At 35.3% G+C, this 19,435-nt stretch overlaps 1 protein-coding gene across 1 annotated transcript in view; it reads left to right on the forward strand.

Moving 5' to 3' along the window:
* LOC137397006 (transcription intermediary factor 1-beta-like) overlaps positions 1–19,435 on the forward strand; it is a 238,014-nt gene that overhangs the window by 4,922 nt on the left and 213,657 nt on the right. The window lies entirely within an intron of this gene.

A 19,435-nucleotide genomic window follows, 5' to 3' on the forward strand; every position in this document is an offset into this window, starting at 1 on the left:
TCATTCAAGAGGACGGGGGTATAGCAAAACCCGTCTTAATACTTTCACTCCCGAAGTGGTCAAGGACAACAAAACCTCAGTTGTTAGCGGCGATCTGTGGGCATATGTGGCTTGTTAGTAAGGGTGGCTAGATACCACAGACAGCTTGTTGGAGGGTTATTTTTTCCTTCGTGAGTCATCTGTTCGTGAGCACAAGCCGCGTGGCTTGAGCTTGATGACTTACGGGTAGTGTATATAATTTGGTGTAGCTGTGTTCTAGTGTTTGTGTAGTATTTAATTTGGTATACTATATGAGTACTAGTGCTTGTGTAGGGTATGTATTCTGGTATACATCTGTGTACAAGTGCTCGTGTAATGTATATATTTTGGTTTATCTGTGTGTACTAGTGCTTGTCTAGTATATATATATATATATATATATAAATTGTTTCCTCACCCCGGATACCCCGTATGGGTGGTAAATTCTGCTCTAACTCGGGTCTCCTACCAGAGACCTGAGAGTTTGAGCACTCGCCTCAAGATCTTAGCTGTTCCCAATAGCGCACTTTTCTGCAACTCACCTGAGTTGATTGTTGTTGGTATTTGGGCAAGCCACATTTTATGCGCCAGTGTTATTGCGCCCAGTGCCCCAATGACTACTGGGATTACAGCTGTTCTTACATTCCAGCATTTTTCAATTTCTTCTCCAAGAGGGAGATATCTCTCTACCTTTTCTTTTTCTTTGCTGGCTATATTGTAGTCATTGGGTACTGCTATATCTATTATAGTAGCTCTCTTGTTCTCCTTGTCTACCACCACTATATCTGGTTGATTTGCTAGGACATGCTTGTCAGTTTGAATGTAGAAGTCCCAGAGGATCTTAGCGCGGTCATTTTCATTGACCTTACTAGGAGCTTCCCACCAGTGTTGTGGTTTATTAAGGCCATACTCATCACATGGACTTCTATACACAACACCTGCGACATGATTATGTCGCTCAGTATATGCGTTCCCTGCTAGCTGCTTGCATCCACTGATGATGTGTTGGATGGTCTCAGGTGCATCTTTGCACAGTCTGCATCTAGGATCGTCTCCAGTGTGATAGATTTTCGTTTGGAGTTGCCTTGTTGGGAGCACTTGCTCTTGGGCTGCCATGATTAGCGACTCTGTATTGGCCATTAGGTTGCCTTTGTTCAGCCACATATATGTCTGGTGAAGATCGCCATCCTTAGATATTTGTTGGTGGTAAGCACCATGAAGAGGTTTCGTGTGCCAGTCAATTTCCTCATCATCAGGGCGTAGGTCCGTTGTAAGAGCAGCCGATTGCTCTTACAACAGACCTACGCCCTGATGATGATGAAAAAATATATGTATTGTATATATATTATGTATATATACATATATATATATATATATATATACACATATATATATTATACATACAGTGAAACATGGATAACTCGCCCTCGGATATAGCGAACACATGGTTAACTCGACTGGATTTGCTTGGTCCGTTCCCACGCAATGATAAATGGCTCTATATAACTCTAACTCAACACTGTTAATTCGAACTGTTTTTTGCCCAACGGCTACCGAAACGGTTGCTATCGCTTTAGAAAATCACTTTATTCCAAGCCATAGAGGTAAACCTCAACTTTTCGTAATTCATAAGCGTCGTTACTACCTCCATCGGCAAATATTTTTGTCAACGACTGTTCTAAAGGTTTGGTGAAATTTGATTTATACTGCTACACGATGAATAGCACGGGCTAGCCGGGTCACAGGCGCACGGATTTTCGCCACGCACATACAAAACAAAAACGGCATGTTGTTTTTGTTTTGTATTTGCGTGGCGAAAATCCTTGAGCGCGTGACCCGACTAACCCGTGATGAATAGTTTTCCGACGTCGAGTCCGTGTTGATTCAGCGTCGGAATGTTGAATGTTTAAAACGTCTTAAAAATTGTAAGTAATTAAACGTATACGTTGTCTTAGCTAAAAAAACTATTCATCGTTTGACCTAAACACAGAATACATGTGTACATTCAATAAGTATCCATTCAAGAAACGTTAGTGATATACAATGTACCGAAAAACCTCGTAAAACTTTTAATTGAACTGCCTCGGAGTGTTGCTCTTACCGAATGCCAGGTAAAGTAAGGTAATCTTTGCATAAACTTCTAGAACAATCAGCAAAATTGATCGTGGGTAAAACGCTCAAAAAAAAAGATGTCTTTTCTTTTGAGCATTTCAGCAACGATCAAGTTTTGCCAATGTCAATCTAAAAAATGTCCTGGCAATAACATCACCTCAAACAACAAACCAATCTCAAGTGATAGAAAAATCTCTATACTTTTTGATAAAAACGTTTTAAGCTTTACATTAGAAGCATTTAATTTGAAACAAGCCATTTGTGCTTTTGATTTATATTATAGTTTGTATATGTTCATGTATCTACTAATAAATAAGTAAATACATGAACTTGTGACAGTGCTCTGATAACTTGAACACTCTGATAATTCGAACACTTTTGCTCGGTCCCTTGAAGTTTGAGTTATCCGAGTTTCACTGTATATATATATACATATATATATATACAAAGTAGATTCGAAAAACGGACATTTTATCTGAAGAGTGTGATACTTTTTGTACCAGATGAAACTACTAGTAATAACATGTTTAATTTATATAGCGAAGTTCCACTCATACATATTATATATATATATATATATATTCCGGTATACCTGTGTGTACTAATGCTTGTGTAGTGTATATATTTTGGTATAGCATTGTGTACTAGTGGTTGTGTAGTATGTATATTTTTGTATACTTTTGTACTAGTGCTGGTGTAATTTATATATTTTATACCACTATGTACTAATGCTTGTCTAGTGTATATATTTTAATAAAGCCGCTTAGCAAGAGAGAGAATACATAAAACAAGTTATTTTTGAGAAAAACCTTTAGTTACCTTTTTGTTATTTTTCTCAGTAACTTGAAGCTTACAATGTTGTTATTTCAAAGGTTTAAAATACGGATTCCTTCCAGTGTTTGAATAACGGTAGTAGTTTATTCGTAACTTGAGATCAGACCTATGAGTACAGAATGTGATTTCATTTATTTAGCAGTTTTTTAGCTTTATAGCTAGAAAAAACATAAGCATCAAAAAACATAAATAAATGACAAAAATATAGCCTTTAGCTTTTCAATAATGGAATAAGTGATTTTTTTGGCTTTCAAGTATCTCAAAACTTTGGGTATCTCACAGTATCTCAAACCTACCTGAGGACGGTTGCTTTTGTTGCCCTTTTAACATGTTGAAATAAGGACGAACACGAGTGTCGTCACAACGGCTAATGCACGACCACTAGCCAACTTCTCCGAGTTTCTATTTTGTAGTCTTTTTAGATGGCACCAGCCTTGTCACATAGCATCGTCTCAGTTACGCTGTCGCCGGCCAATTGTTGGTCTTATATCTAAAGCCCGAGCAGTCTATCCATCAGCTGTCATGAAAATTGCTGCCGACCGTAAAGATCGCTGCGATGTTTATAAACTATGGTTACTCGTTTTGCAAACTAAATGCATGCTGTTTAATATTTGTGAATGTATTTCTGTCATATTGCTGAGCTAGCTCAATCATAAATTTCGCATGTTTTTCAATAGTTTCACGTTTAATATTACTTGTTATTATTCGCTTTTCTTTGCATTATCCTTCATTGTACCGGTTAACTTTTGGTCTGCCCACAGTACTTTTAATGCACATAATTCTGCACTGAAAAATGCAGTTGAAAACTACTCAGTGATGTTGTTCTTATAAAACATACCATGACATACTTGACCACCGACTCGCGTGCTCATATCTCAAACAAAGCTTGTATGTTAGTGCTGAAACTTGCCTTAAAGCTGTCTTGTATCTCAAGTTTCTCGTATGTTGGGCGCTCGTCAGTTAAAATATGACTGCACTTGGTCATATATTGGCCTTCGAGAATTTGGTCGTTTGCTTGTATGTGGAAGATTACTCGTATTTACATGAAGAAACTTGTTCGAAATGCTGATCGCATCTCTATTATATCATATGTTGGGGCACTCCTATCTAGAGACATGACTGTGTGCAATCAAATTACCCTTAGTTATTAACACAACACTCAAATTTTAATAGTCATTTTTCATGAGTTTTTCTGTTAAACTCACTCTATGTTTAGGCTGCGATTGTGAGAGGATTCAAAGAATTGAAGGCAGAGTTGGACAGAATTGCTAAAGAAGATTTACCAAAACTCAAACTCACAGATCAGCTACAGTTAAAGCAGACGGGTATGAATAACTATAAATGGATGTTTTTTACTCTCATAAAGGGTTGGACACACTGCATGTCTCCTAATAAGGTTTACACCACTTTAGTTAGCAAATGACATATGGAGTCAGCATTTTAGGGTTTGCTGGAAGCTAAATGATTGTAAGGTTAGATCTTTGATTGAAGGTAGTTCTATTTCAGAAGGTTGTGATTTCCTATTGCTATTACTACCTTTCTACCTTTATATAAGACATTTCTCTTATCACCAAAAAGACTTTTGGTGAATAGTAACCAAATAACTTGCCATTTCATTCAATCAAATATCAAAGCAATACAAGCAATTATTTACCTTTTTCCCTTAAAGATGAACTTACATGAATGTTTAATAAGTTTTATCAGAAAGTATCGGTATTTGTCTATAATTTGCCACTAGAACTAATTGAATGTGTATGTTGGGGGTCCACTGTACAGTATACAAGTACAATATTTACAAGTAGCTCAGGTAACTTTTACTAACATCGATTCTGCATGAAGTGGTAATCACATGCAACACGGGGCTATGCAGCCGTCCCTTTACCTAAGCTTTTTATTAAACACTCTGGTTAATCCAGAGATTAGCTGTTATCAAGTGTCATTCTGTGATAGTATCATGTGAAGACTAGGATTCATATGCCATCAAAATGAATTGCTTACATTGTTAATGCATTTGCAATGTTTTGGTGATACCTTGTGGATGCGTCGTTTATAAACAGACATTTTGGTTATAATCAGTGGAGGAAGAACTGGCGTGTCTGTATTTGGTTGAAATAATAGATTTTACCATCTCCACTCTACCTTATTAATTTCCAATACGTGCTGGTTGCATTCATGATTGGCTTTCGATTGATGAAGACAAAAGGGTTTCATTGACACAAACAGCTTTTCACATATGTACAAACATATTTCTTTGAGTAAATATACAGAGAAGTCATTAATATAAATTGGAATCTATTAAAAGTCATTCAGAATAATATTTTTGGTAGATCCGTGTGTAAAATCCTGTACACACTATCGCTCAAATCAACGTTTAGCTGTGCGATGGACTACAACGACTAGCTGTTTGTATGTCATCACTAACGATAAGGTGTACATACTTTGATTGATGAGCTGTAGGTGATCGCTAACCAACAGCCAATTAGAAATTACTAAATTGCATCAGTGATATCACAAGTCCTTATGTTATCTTTAATTATCTGATTACGCAATTCATCATGAGCGTAGTTCTTCGCCATGCTTACAACTATTAATTGACACAAATCTTCATAACTGTTGAGATTGGATCTGATGCTGATCAATATGCTAATAGTTGCTGTCATCGGTGTCAGTTCAACATGTTAAAAGTCCATCGCATCGTCGCCAGCAATGAATCACTATGTTTCCATGATGCGCAGTGCTTCGGAGTTGCGCTATCTCCGAATCATGGAAACGGCGTCTTCGCACTGAAATCACTGCGCACTGATCAGTGCGAAGCCAGTGCAAATTTGCAGCAAAGAAACAGCGACTGCGCAGTGGCTGCGCATAGCTCTCATGCCGTGGATACGGATTCTTCGAAGGCCATACACTAGTACAAAGGTTGTCCTGCTAATCTTGTTTTTTTATTCTTCCGATCTTCTTTCACCTAAATTTAATTATGGTCTGCATTCACGAGGATGATGAGGTGATTACTTTCCTGGACTTTGTTATCGATCCCAACACATTTCGAAAAATAGGTGGCAAGTCCTAAATTAACGTATAAATAATATATTACTTAAAAATACTTATTAAAAATATATTATTTTGTAAAAAGTGTGTTAAGGTTTGTAAAACCTTGTGAATGTGTATTGTGAATAAAAGTATAATGACGACAGAATCATAAAAAGACCGTTTATGACGTTCGGTATCCGTGATCGATTCTATTTCTCCATCAGGCGATTTGATTTATACAATTTCTCTTCTCTGGCTAATTTGCTGAAATTCTGAAAACCACTGCGCAGCATGGAAACGTACAATCCCCTCGACTTCGGAGGGGGGGGGCTGCTTCGCAGTACTGCGCACCATGGAAACATAGTGATTGTGTACGCCGCTCATCGCAGAATGACGTCATAGCAGTCCATCATTGTGGTCTATCGCATCGCTAATAGTCAATTTGAGCGATAGCGTGTTCGGGCTATAAATCCTTGAGGTAAATCTTGTTTTGGTGCTGTAAATCCTAGTGAAAATGCTGCCATCATGTATAAGCCTCATACCGAACTCTGGAGGTTATTTTTGAGTTACAGGATTACAGCATATATAAGCCACACCCATCATTTTCACAAAAATCATTTTAGTATAACCCAGCCACAATAGTCATTTGACAAATGTACTCTGTGTATCCCTCATTACACTCGTGCTTTGGCTGACTAAAGGCGGGGCCACACGTATCGTGTAATTTCAATTAATCTGGGAAATTCCATTCGTACGAAATTTCTGACCTGCCACACAGAGTTTCCCCACCACAGATTCGTACGAAACTAACTTTCAACTAGCCAATCATAACGCGGTGATTAATTGAAGCCGATTCCGTTTCAATCATTTGCTTCAGTACAAACATGCGGGTCAGATCTAAAAAAGATAACGATTTGTGAGTTTTTAGCCGCAATTCCTAAATCGGTTGCGGAATGTACACGTAAATTAATTTCGGCGCCTACAATATAACTGTGCGTTAATAAGGTCGTTTCTTCGCAACTACAAAACTGCTAATGCTAGCTGCACTGAGTAGTTGTAGTAGGCTGTTGTTTTAAATGGTTTTAGTATACTTTTGAATAGAGCTTGTACATTGATAATATTATTACGAACTATTATGTATGTACTACATTGCAAAACGGTTATTTTGTATGACTACAGCAGGTTTTGGCTTGCCCACAAAACCGTTTTACTTTTTCTTCTAATTACAATACAAATTTGAACCTGACTTTTCAGCAAATATTAGTCTAGCTACAAAACAGTTATATTTCTATTAAATAAATCCATTACGTCCATGGTACTACTGATTACATATAATCGCCAACACAGTACACAGTTTTCAAACCGAGTTAGGAACTGCGGGCTAGAAACACGCAAATCGTTATCTTTTTTAGATCTGACCAAACATGCGCAAAAGAAAACGGCCTTCAACATTCAACTAACCTTTTCAACCGACCAATCAAACAACGATTCGTAGGAATTTCAGATGTTTCGTCCAATTCAGGATTCGTTCATCGTGCGCAACCAACGATGGACGAATTCGTCCAAACGTCAATTCGTACGAATCGTTTCGTCCAAATTTCGCCAATTTCACGAGAATTTTGTCTCGTGTGGCCCTACCTTAAAAGGCAGTCAGTCAATGAGTATTCTCACCTTTGACTGGAATGTGGTACGCGTGCAGCAATTTACAGTACAGTAAACAAGTACCCAATCAGCAAGCACATTTTGTAACACATGCCATTGATAAGGCACAATATGACACCTTGCTTTAGTTTAAAGTTTTTAATTTTTTTAAAACCGTGTTGACTTTTATATTTTTCGCCCTAATAATGGTGTAGTACCACTTTTTAGTATGATGAAATTTACTGTGGGTCGCTCGACTTTTTTTTTACTAGTGTTTTACCAAATACCATTGTATTATGAGTACATTTGAATATACTTAATAAAAGTTTAAAAACTTCAGATCGTTGGAAAATTTTCCCATAGTTACTGACACACATTGAACAACAGCCAGGGTTCAAAGGGTTAAAGTTGTGAACATAGCCTTGGATACTACTAACTGAAATGCTTCTGCAGTTTATGCATTAATAAAAAGTAACCTGACAAATGGAATCAAGTAGTGCGTAAAGCCTGGTCCCCATATACATCGCAAAGCATCGACGACAGCATCACAGGCTATTAGCGGTGAAATGGTTCACACTGTATCACAGTTTGTCTGTGTTAATCCCACACTACATGGTGATCATTTGTTGTAAGATTATTCACACTTTCTCTAGCACTTTAGTATTTACATCAACATGAATATTCCCTGACATAATGTTTACATTACACAATGTAGTGGCTGAAGTGATGAAATACTAGTCCTACAGCAACTATACTGTAGACTACACAATCCATGACAGTCAATCACTGTTAATACATAGTGAACAGTGATTGTTGCACATGTTGCAGGCTGTCATAGATGTTTAGCAAAATATGGGGCAACTTTGACAGCTGCAATTGTTCCTGACATATCCTTGGTAAGGCATCAGTCTATGATGCCTTTACTATCTCATACGCTGATTTAGTGTGAACTGGCCTTTATGGATCATTGTATATGCATTTTACTATACAAGTGTACTGCATGTACAATGAGGGACGCGTACATGTACATACATGTATAGTAATTGTGAGAGTTTAGGAATCCGTTTAAATGTTCTGAAGCGTTGAAATTACAGATCTTACTTAACAAAACCCTATTTTCAATTTTGAGGTAAATTCCTGTTTTATAAGGGTCTGCAAAATAACTTCTGGGAAGTAGGGTCAAAATTGGGTGTGATGAACTTTAAGTCTAATATTTAAAGATTCTTCAGTCATAAACCATATTAATAATTATTACCCTCCGTTTCTTTGTTGAAAATTGATCGACAAGTTACAGTGAAACTCGGATAACTCAAACTTCAAGGGACCGAGCAAAAGTGTTCGAATTATCAGAGTGTTCAAGTTATCAGAGCACTGTCACAAGTCCATGTATTTACTTATTTATTAGTAGATACATGAACATATACAAACTATAATATAAATCAAAAGCACAAATGGCTTGTTTCAAATTAAATGCTTCTAATGTAAAGTTTAAAACGTTTTTTATCAAAAAGTATAGAGATTTTTCTATCACTTGAGATTGGTTTGTTGTTTGAGGTGATGTTATTGCCAGGACGTTTTTAGATTGACATTGGCAAAACTTGATCGTTGTTGAAATGCTCAAAAGAAAAGACATCTTTTTCTTTTGAGCGTTTTACCAACGATCAATTTTGCCGATTTTTCTTGAAGTTTATCCAAAGATGACCTTACTTTACCTGGCATTCGTTAAGAGCAACACTCGGAGGCAGTTCAATTAAAAGTTTTACGAGGTTTAACGGTACATTGTATATCACTAACGTTTTTTGAATGGATACTTATTGAATGTACACACGTATTCTGTGTTTAGGTCAAACGATGAATAGTTTTTTTCGCTAAGACAACGTATACGTTTAATTACAATTTTTAAGACGTTTTAAACATTCAACATTCCGACGTTGATTCAACTCGGAATCCACGTCGGGTCACGCACTCAAGGATTTTCGCCACGCAAATACAAAACAAAAACAACATGCTGTTTTTGTTTTGTATGTGCGTGGCGAAAATCCTTGCGCCCGTGACCCGGCTAGCCCGTGCTATTCATCGTATAGTAGTACGTATAAATCAAATTTCACCAAACCTTTAGAACAGTCGTTGACAAAAATATTTTGCCGATGGAGGTAGTAACGACGCTTATGAATTACGAAAAGTTGAGGTTTACCTCTATGGCTTGAAATAAAGTGATTTTCTAAAGCGATTTTCGGTAGCCGTTGGGCAAAAAACAGTTCGAATTAACAGTGCTGAGTTCGAGTTATATAGAGCCATTTATCATTGCGTGGGAGCGGACCAAGCAAATCCAGTCGAGTTAACCATGTGTTCGCTATATCCGAGGGCGAGTTATCCATGTTTCACTGTATTTGGTTTACTAAGACTGATCAGTTAGCCTCAGGTCCAGTGATTAAAATATAGCTTATGTAGCAAATAACTGAGTTTTGTTGTTTCATTGTCAATAATGTGCAGTCTCAGTGTATTTTATACTTTATGCTGCCCAACCAGGTCCTACTGTATGAGCTGTCATCAACATATTCACATAATAATTATCATTGTTACATGGAATAATAGAGCACCTTTAGCCATATCAATAGTTAACAGTCTGGTGTTTAGGTGAGAAATAGCTGGGTAAAAAGAACCAGGTTGGCACGCTTCCAAGTAATCATTATAACATTGCTTAATATTGGACACTGCTGATAGCAGTTGATATTAGTATTATATAACTAATTATTAGTTTATAGTTGTACATCATTGTATGGCAGCGCTGTCATATTGGCTGACTCTGAGTTTTTTATTGTGTAAATATAACCTACAGAGGAATGTGAAGATGCAATAAAACATGAAACTTGATTTCTCTGAGCTAATATCTTTCTCTCAAATTCAATATTTCTGTATAAAATATTTAATAACTGTTGTTACTCACATGTACACTCTATATTCTACAGGTGAGAGAAGAGATATTGAGCTAGAAATTATCTCCTCTCCTGACATCACTATTGAAGAACAAAAAGCTCCACCTGTTAAACTCCCCAAGTCCCTCACCAGACTGTCCAGCGTACAACTGCCATCCATTCCCCTCTCCATCTGCCACTATAAGGGTAACACTTATATTGGACTAGATGATAACACAGTCAGCAGAGTAGACATTGATAATAACATCACCAACAAGTTCATCTGCACCTCCGGTTGTGTAGAGTCTGTCACTTGCTACAAGGACAGGCTCTACACTCTGTCTGATACTTGTCCTCTTACAGTCAGTGTCTACAGCATGGAAGGGGAACTCATCACCAGCTGGGAGCATCCTAATCATGGCTCCTGGTCTGGCATGCTGGTGATAATTAAAGACAAGGTTCTTATCGCTGACCCACCCAACAGCAGGATCACTACCTACTCCTTAGATGGTCAAGTTCTACATCATATTCCCTGTCCGCCTCTCACTGATAGCAGCTATGTCACCATGTGCGCCCCTGACAACTCATCTCTCATCTTATCATCCTTCAGACATTCCAAAGTATTTAAAATAGACACGACCACCCATGAAGTCCTGTGGACTCTCACTGGAGTGAAGAAGCCTGATGGGATGGTCAACCATGGAGAATATGTTCTACTGGCTGCATTCGACAACAAGACTATATACATTATTAATTCTACTACAGGTTAGTTATTATCATGATGCAGGTTTATTATAATATGTATTGCTACTATGCAGGAATACATTATAGTTAAATTGTGTACATGGTTATAAGGAAGCATGCCAAATATTTGTACAGTTTAAATATGACTAGCAAAACTGGTTGATAGACTGAACTCTCGCAAAAGGTAGTCTGAGTTCATATTGTAGGCAAATTTGAATAAAACTGTTTTGAAAAATTGTTGAAAGGCTCATAACACGAAACTGCAATTTTACAGAATTTGTCATAATTTTTAATGAAAAATAAGATGAAAACTACTAAAGCAGTGAGTTATATTAACAACAAGAAAGTGTGTATCAGTACCTTGTCATTATGTAAGATAGCAGTGATGAATTTTATTGTCCTGTAGAAATCCTGCACTCTGTTCTTCCTAATCAAGTACTTCTGAGTGCACTTGTGTGTGTACTGTGTGTTATAAAATAGCATTCCCAGCTCTTATCACACCTGAGATAAATATAGAGTTGCTCGTACCATTCTAGGGGAGGACCTGCTACCCTGCCCTTGTGTCATTCTATGGTACAGTGGTTATTATTGGTTTATGAGAGAGCCAAGTATCTACAGCTTAGAAGTTTTCCATAAAATTTTGTGTCCGCTTTGGCGGTGCTCCATGTTTATTTTATGTTTCTATCAAGAAGAGCTGCCTGACAGCAGTGTCCATGAAGAGCCAATATTTATATGTGGAAGTTTGACTGTGTATTTATTATTATATATTGTAGGGAATATAGTCTCTCAGATGGCACATGATGATAGAGCTGGAGGTAGTGTGCCCTCCTTAGATGTGTCAGGCTCCACCCTATTCCTTCCTAAATATGTCAGCAAGGAGGTTATCATCTACAAGATGAACTCATAATACCAGAGACTACAGTCAATGTCTCGAGAATAAAGGTTGTTGTGTAAAGACATGTGGAGAGACATTATCACAAATGACTAGCAGCTGAGTCTCTATTTGAAATTGTGAGTAACACAAGGCATAGTTACTATGAAAAGACAAGCCGTAACAGAGTTGACATTAAAGCCAAGTTTTCATGGTCTTAAGCGCGGTCGTGTCCCTCTGGGCCATCCACTTCTATCGCTCCCTGGCAACGCAGCCAACATTCGTAGAGATCCAGCCTTCTCCACTGAACCGCCATCCACTACCGAGAAATACCGTGCTCGGCAGCACCTCGAGGAGACACAAAGTGGACACAAAATACAAACATTAGAAGAGAAAAACTATGTTCAACCTATAATTTTAGTTTTGTTTTTAGGCCTTCCTTACATTTTACTTTAGAAATATTTTATATATGAATAATAAATCAATGGATTAGGTTGCTAGGTGTTGACTGTAGCCTTTCTAAGCCATATTGCTGTTATAATAAAAGAGCTCTTAATAATGACCCTTGAAAGGAGCCTATGCTGGCACTCTGCCAGATCAACAATAGGACTCGTTGCATGCATTGTCATGGTTCGAATTTGACTTGAGATGGAAAAGACAACTTCACCATGAGCTATTGTTGTCATTGCACCTTTAGTTTTACCTATTCTTACAAAGAAATTCAGAAACATTGTTTTAGTAAATGAACGATGGAACCGGTTAAGCTATTGCCAGGGCCATACAAGTACTAATACAATATAATAATTGCAAAACAATTAGAATAATTGTGTCTAAAATATTTGGACTTGTCTCCCTTGACATACATCCTAATTTATTTTTCAGTGTGGATCATTTTCAATAAGAATGTTCTCATTTGTAATAAAGTAAAATGTGTATATGCAAACTTTTAAAAACTATTTGAGGGTTTTTTAATCAAGGATGTTATATCTTTCCGTTTTAATGAGGTATCACACTTGAAATTTCAACAATTCCAAAAATACCTCACCCGCCTTGTCTGTTTGCGCCAGCAACGGCCTGTTAGAGTCCATCCTCACGACTACATCTGACTCGATGGATGGAACAGTGTCTGGTGGCCCTATTGCATGGTTTCTGTAGATGCAACAATAACCTGCGAGGGCTCTGCAGGGCTATCAGTGTTGCAATGTAAGCTATGAGCGGGTATTATCCGCTGATCACCGCAAGAGTGCAACCTCCGTTGAAAGATGCAAATAAAACTTTCCCAAATTGTGCTGTGCAAGAGTGGATCATGTTAAAAGCAGCATTTTGAACGAACCTTTTTTAAAAAGAATGCTAAACATTTTAATAGATAAATGGCTGCATTGCTAATAAAACTGCATAATCAGCTTTACAGTTTCATGTTAAGAGCAGCTTCACAAGTTTAGTGTCACAAGTGTTTTGCTGCACAAGATTACCACCGGGTCTCACAGCCAATATGGAAACCAGGCTTTAGGCAGCAGCAGTTTAGAGTTTCAGTTGTTGTCTCAAAGGTTTCAAGGAATGTTGACTGGTCTCGGTGGTGTGAAGCCCGAAACATGATTTTGTGATTTTTTGCTCAGTTTTTACATTATCTCCAGGATAATAATTGAACTACTTTATTTATTTTAAATATAAAGAAACAAACGTTCAAAATACTATTTGATTACTGAAAAGGTTATCTGAGTTGCTTAACAAACCTTTTCAATATGTATTACGATCTTTCATCTATTTAAAATATTTAAGATAAGATATTTTCATTAAACACCCATTTTACTAGTATTCCGCCGCTAGAGTTAGGTTAAATTTCTTTGCTTATTTAAATTTTCTTGTTTTTAAATAATTAAGGTATTAACTACTCAGTGAATCTGAGTTTATCGTTAAAGTAAATAATTTTGTATCGACCTGTTTCCATATGCATAGCATAAATTATGCGACAAGGAATATCTTGTGGTGGTTTTATTCACATCAAAAAATATGAAGTGTGGGCAAGGTCTGCATCGTAATTTTTAGTTTCTATTACAAGAACTTGTTCATTAATTCGCCTGAAACTATGCTAAGATCATTTTGAGAAAAAAAACTTGTACTGCACAGTGATTAAAATCAATACATCCAGACTCCAAAACAGCCATGTTACCCACTACCCCACTCAATCGCATTACTGTCTTATGGAATAAATATCCATACAATTATGACACATGTTATCCCACAGTGCTTGGTTATTGTATGTACTAGTTTTTTATTAAAACACTATTCTTGCATTAAGGATAGCCTTTTTTAAATTTGGCTCAAATACATAAAAACGCGGTCAATCGTCAATTGCATGCCAATCTTAAATTTTGAATTTTACCAGATGTATGAATTCTTCAGATTATTTTTGGTTACATCCCTCAATTGGCAGAGACATGCTGATGAGTTCGGCTAACTTGTTAGTAAATAGAAATGTGATCATCACACTTAAAATAACAACAAAAAAGTACCAAAAACTAAATCCAACCTTTTATTGGTTTTGGTTCAGATGGTAATGATTTGAAGTAATCTTCAAATTTACACAAGTCGGTTTTGACTAATTATTGGCTAAGATATTTCTAATGCGTTGAACTTAAGGTCATAACTCAACTAAACATGCATAAACAATATTGTAATTGAATGTTTTTTTTAACAGCTCTAACTTTCCTCTCATAAAGTCAAGTTTTTCATTATGGTTCAAACATTATGGTTGGTAAAGTTATAATAATAATCTCCAATTCCTTACAATCGCTCTCAAGCGCACTTTTTCGTCAAAGTGTGGAGATGAAAATCTGAACATCTGATAAGTTTTCATGAACAAAAACCTAAATATTGTTAGCAGCTTGCTTAGAGGGCACTCAACCTGTCTCTCCTTTGTGCAGTATATGGTGACCTAGATGTGACCTCCTGCACAGTTGCTTTATTTGTCAAGAGACTTTCCTGATAAAAAGGATAGGAACTAATTAGGAGTAACAATGACAGGAGAATGGTTATTCAATCACATTCTTCCATGCTTTAATATGCACAAAGTATGCTCATGGTAGGTATTAACATTATTTGGTGTTTTTATCTACAGGTTTACTTATATTTAACTTGGAGCATACATTAATCAACTTTTCATGGGAACTGGTCTACTTGTAATTAATTTTTTATTCTCAGTAAGGTTATCAGTACTCAGTAAAAGTAACAGGTTATTATATTTTCCTATTAAACATGATATGTAGTAATGCAGTACAATAATAAAGACATTAATCGATGTTAAGTGTTGAAATGTGGTTAAATTTAGCAAAAGTGCTGTATTTCCATTTCAATTACTTTAAGACTAAAAGGGAAGTAGGATACGACAACCTAAAAATGCATTAAACCATTTTAGATATTTAGTTACAAAATGGCTTTAAAATTGCATAACCTTATTTTTAGGAAAGTGCAAAAAATTAGAGTATTCCAGCTCCTAATTACTAGTCACAATATCGGCTACACATTTATGTCTACAAGGAAAGGAATAAACCCATATTTCAATCAGAAGCATAATAGGAACTATTATAACTATAATCTCACTTTATAATAGTTGATATGAGTGTTTCATTGATTATTATATTAAAAGTGAGCTTTTGTTACTCAATGTGTCTTCCCCCTACCAACAAATTTAAACTTTTATTAAAAAAATAGATAACTGGTATTACTGCTGACTCCACTGAAGTTAAATTTTCATTCATTACTGCAATTTAGAACATTTCCTCACTTTTCAGAATAATTATTTACAACACTTTTAATTTCAATTAAATATATGTTATTATTAACTGATTTTTAGTCGTTTTTTGAGGATACTTCATAGTTTAGTTTACAAGTTTCATTGGTAAATCACAAGTAGTTTATTGTCAAATGTTTTGAAAAAGATAAAAAAACACAAAAAAAATATTGTACCAAGTAGAAATTCATATTTTATATTTGTTAGTGATATGTTAGTAACATTTTTTATTACTTTTTTATTTGTTGAGCCAACTTTTGGCACACTGCCAATCATCAAGGTCTAATGTCATCATAAGCCTGCTATTTCCTAGTAAAACTTTAAACGCTGGATTAATGCTCAATGCATTGAACATTGAAGCAATGTTAGTCTTTACATATCAAATAGGAGAAGACAACTTCTTGTAAGTGAATTTAAAAAAATTACAATAATTTTCAAATTTTGGACCAACTATTTGTGTAAGCCCTTGTTAAAATTTTCAGTTTATACATTTTGGCTGGTGATACACTGCTATTAATTCGCTTACCCTTATCACTGTTGACCGTACAAACTCTTTAATAAAGCCTATGTTTTGCTGTTGGCACAGCAACTGCAGACAAATGTATGATACAGTAAATTAAAAACTACCTTATTATATGTTTAATTTTCATTAAGTTTCTTTTTTATATCTCAATTATAAACATTTGAATTGTAATCAAACTTAATTGGAATCTATAATGTCTCTTAATGTTTTGTTATGATATTCAGGTATGATTTTATCGCTTATAGTAGAAAATATTGTGTATTTTACTACATTTCAATTTAATATGTTGAAACTGTGTGTCTTCTGCATCTTTAACAGCGTCCTTTTGTGTGCAGAGATTTTTGCAGTTACTAGAAGAAAACTAATTTACAAAACAGATTTACCACGGATCCAAAAATTTGAAGCAATTACATTGGACCACTTTTGACTTATTTTGCTTTCATTAATATGATAAATAACCTAAAAAACTGTAACACTTTAGTTGTGTGGGATTTGGGCAGCTTTCAGCATTATTATGCTTTCTTTCTTTAATTTGACTATTTGCTAACCAGTTAATCATCACAATTGATAGCCGTACCTAATATTAAAAATACAAACTATAATATATCAGAATTATTATCTGATTATCAAATTAACACGTGTATATGTAGCCAAACTGCTATACTGTTTTGTTATCCTAGGTTAGTACAAAAATTTCTTTGTTCAGCCAACTACTCAAAAAGCACTGAATTTTGCATGGCTGTAATGTGGAAGAAAGAAGAGTGCTGTGGAAACTTTAAGCATGCTATCATAGAGATGTTGTAACTATCCTGTGTTACTGCATGTCTATCGATGCTGGACTTGAAGGTTTCTATACTATGATAAAAGCCATGTTCATTCATGCTCCAAAACTAAGCTCAGATCTTTATGGGAAAAAACAATGGTACTGAACCAGAATCATAAATCGTTTTACTAAAAAATAAACGAAAAAACATTGCTTTTCATAGAATTAGGCAAAAAACAGTTACGACGGGCGCGTCGTAGCGCGTAGGCGCATCTCAAAATTGAATACCAATTTTGTAATAGCTATAGCTGGAATTACTGAAATACATATACATAAATATATTGAGATTTATACATAGATTCATTAAATACATACATACAGACATTGAGATTTATATATAGATTCATTACATCTATATATGTGTTTAAATATGCAAATAACTTTTTGTTGGAAACAGATGTTAGTCCTTGTTGCCTATATAAATAATCATATATATCTCATCAGAAAGATAAACCTGTCTATGAATTATTCTATGGGAAATTACCATGATAGTCCACAATTATTACAAAGGCTGAAAAGTGTAATCTTATATTTTAATAGCTATGGAACAGACAACTCTAAAAAGTTTCAGAGTGTTCTAAAACATCTACCAGCGATGTACATCATCAAATCACTTAATCCTCTATCTAGTATCAAACAGGGTTAATTAAAGAATACTGGTTTGGTTCACAAGGTGTTCGTAAAACACATCAAATATATACTCTTTAAACATAAGAATTTGTTTTCTAAGGCTATTTTTAGACTTGCATCACTTTGCTGTCAGTCACAAATAGGTCAATAGTTTTATATTTTCCTGTTCCTAATAGCTCTAGCCAATTACAAGCACATTAATATTGTGATATGAATGTAGCTGATTCTACACTTATTCACTAGACGAGGCCCATTCCTCCCTAATACTTCTAAGGCTGCCCTAGGGCAATTATCGGAGAAAAAACTACTAAAGTCTATTAAAATAACAAATAAGATTTTAGCTAGCCATTGTTGTTATTTTCAGACATATTTAATAATTAAGTTTTGTTTTATTAAGTTGATTGGATTACATGAAGTACTGCAAATGAAACATTAATTTAAAATGCAGACTGATAAATTATAAAATATATGATTCTTTTTGAGATTGAGAAAATAAAACTAAGAAAGTTACTGCAATCCCAAACCTCAGAAATCACTTTTATATACTTTGAGGGCTTCAGTCGAATAACATTAGTCCATTGTAATTTACATTAACTATTGTTTAAAAGTGACACTCCCTAAAATTGCTAAAAAGGTACAAGGCCTCCACAAGTTTCTCCACAATCAAACTTACCGCGTTAAGAAAAATGCACCCGGCTAGATTTGAACTCAAATATTAAGTTTTGCAGAATGGCAAGCTAACTCCTGCAACAGTCAGGCACCTGGTCTCCGTATGGTATACTTGTGTGCTTAGTTATTACACAAAGTAACCATCACGCCGCTCGAGATTGGCAGAATAGTAGTATATGATAATATTCAGTCAAATTAATAACCGTTATACTGGCAAAGTGCCAAATTTAGAGTATTCCAATTCCAATTAACAAGTCCCTATATCAGCTATACATTTATGTATACATGAAAAGAAATAAGCCCATATCTCAATCAGAAGCATGATAGGAAATATTATGACTATCTAATCAACCTTGTTATAGTTAAGATGATTGCTTCCTAAACTATTATATTACAAGTGAGCTCTTACTACTCAGTGTGTCTTAATGAACACATCCTGCTCTTGTTTACCTCCTACCAACAACTTTAAACTTTTATTAAAATAAACATATACAGCTGGTAATACTGCTGCTCCTACTAGAGTGAAAATTCATTGTATCACTGCAATTGAGAGCATATGTTTTTGAATAAATACTTACACTAGTTTTAACTTTAGTTTATAATGTAAATGAGACAAATTAACCGGAGAACTAATATTATTTCTTTTAAAAGCAGTAGAATAATTTTCACTCAAATGTTGAATACACGTAACAAAACCTGTTAAAATAAGTATTGGTATTTTTTGTAGAGATTAAAACTGTTAATGCAATATTTGGTAAGGTTTTCATGAAAAAGCTAGCTAGCTTAGTTTAGGCATTCCATTTGTAAATCAGGAAAGTTTATTATTCTTATTATTGTT

Source organism: Watersipora subatra, chromosome 5 (assembly GCF_963576615.1).
Source record: "Watersipora subatra chromosome 5, tzWatSuba1.1, whole genome shotgun sequence".
In the NCBI taxonomy this organism is placed as follows: domain Eukaryota; kingdom Metazoa; phylum Bryozoa; class Gymnolaemata; order Cheilostomatida; family Watersiporidae; genus Watersipora; species Watersipora subatra.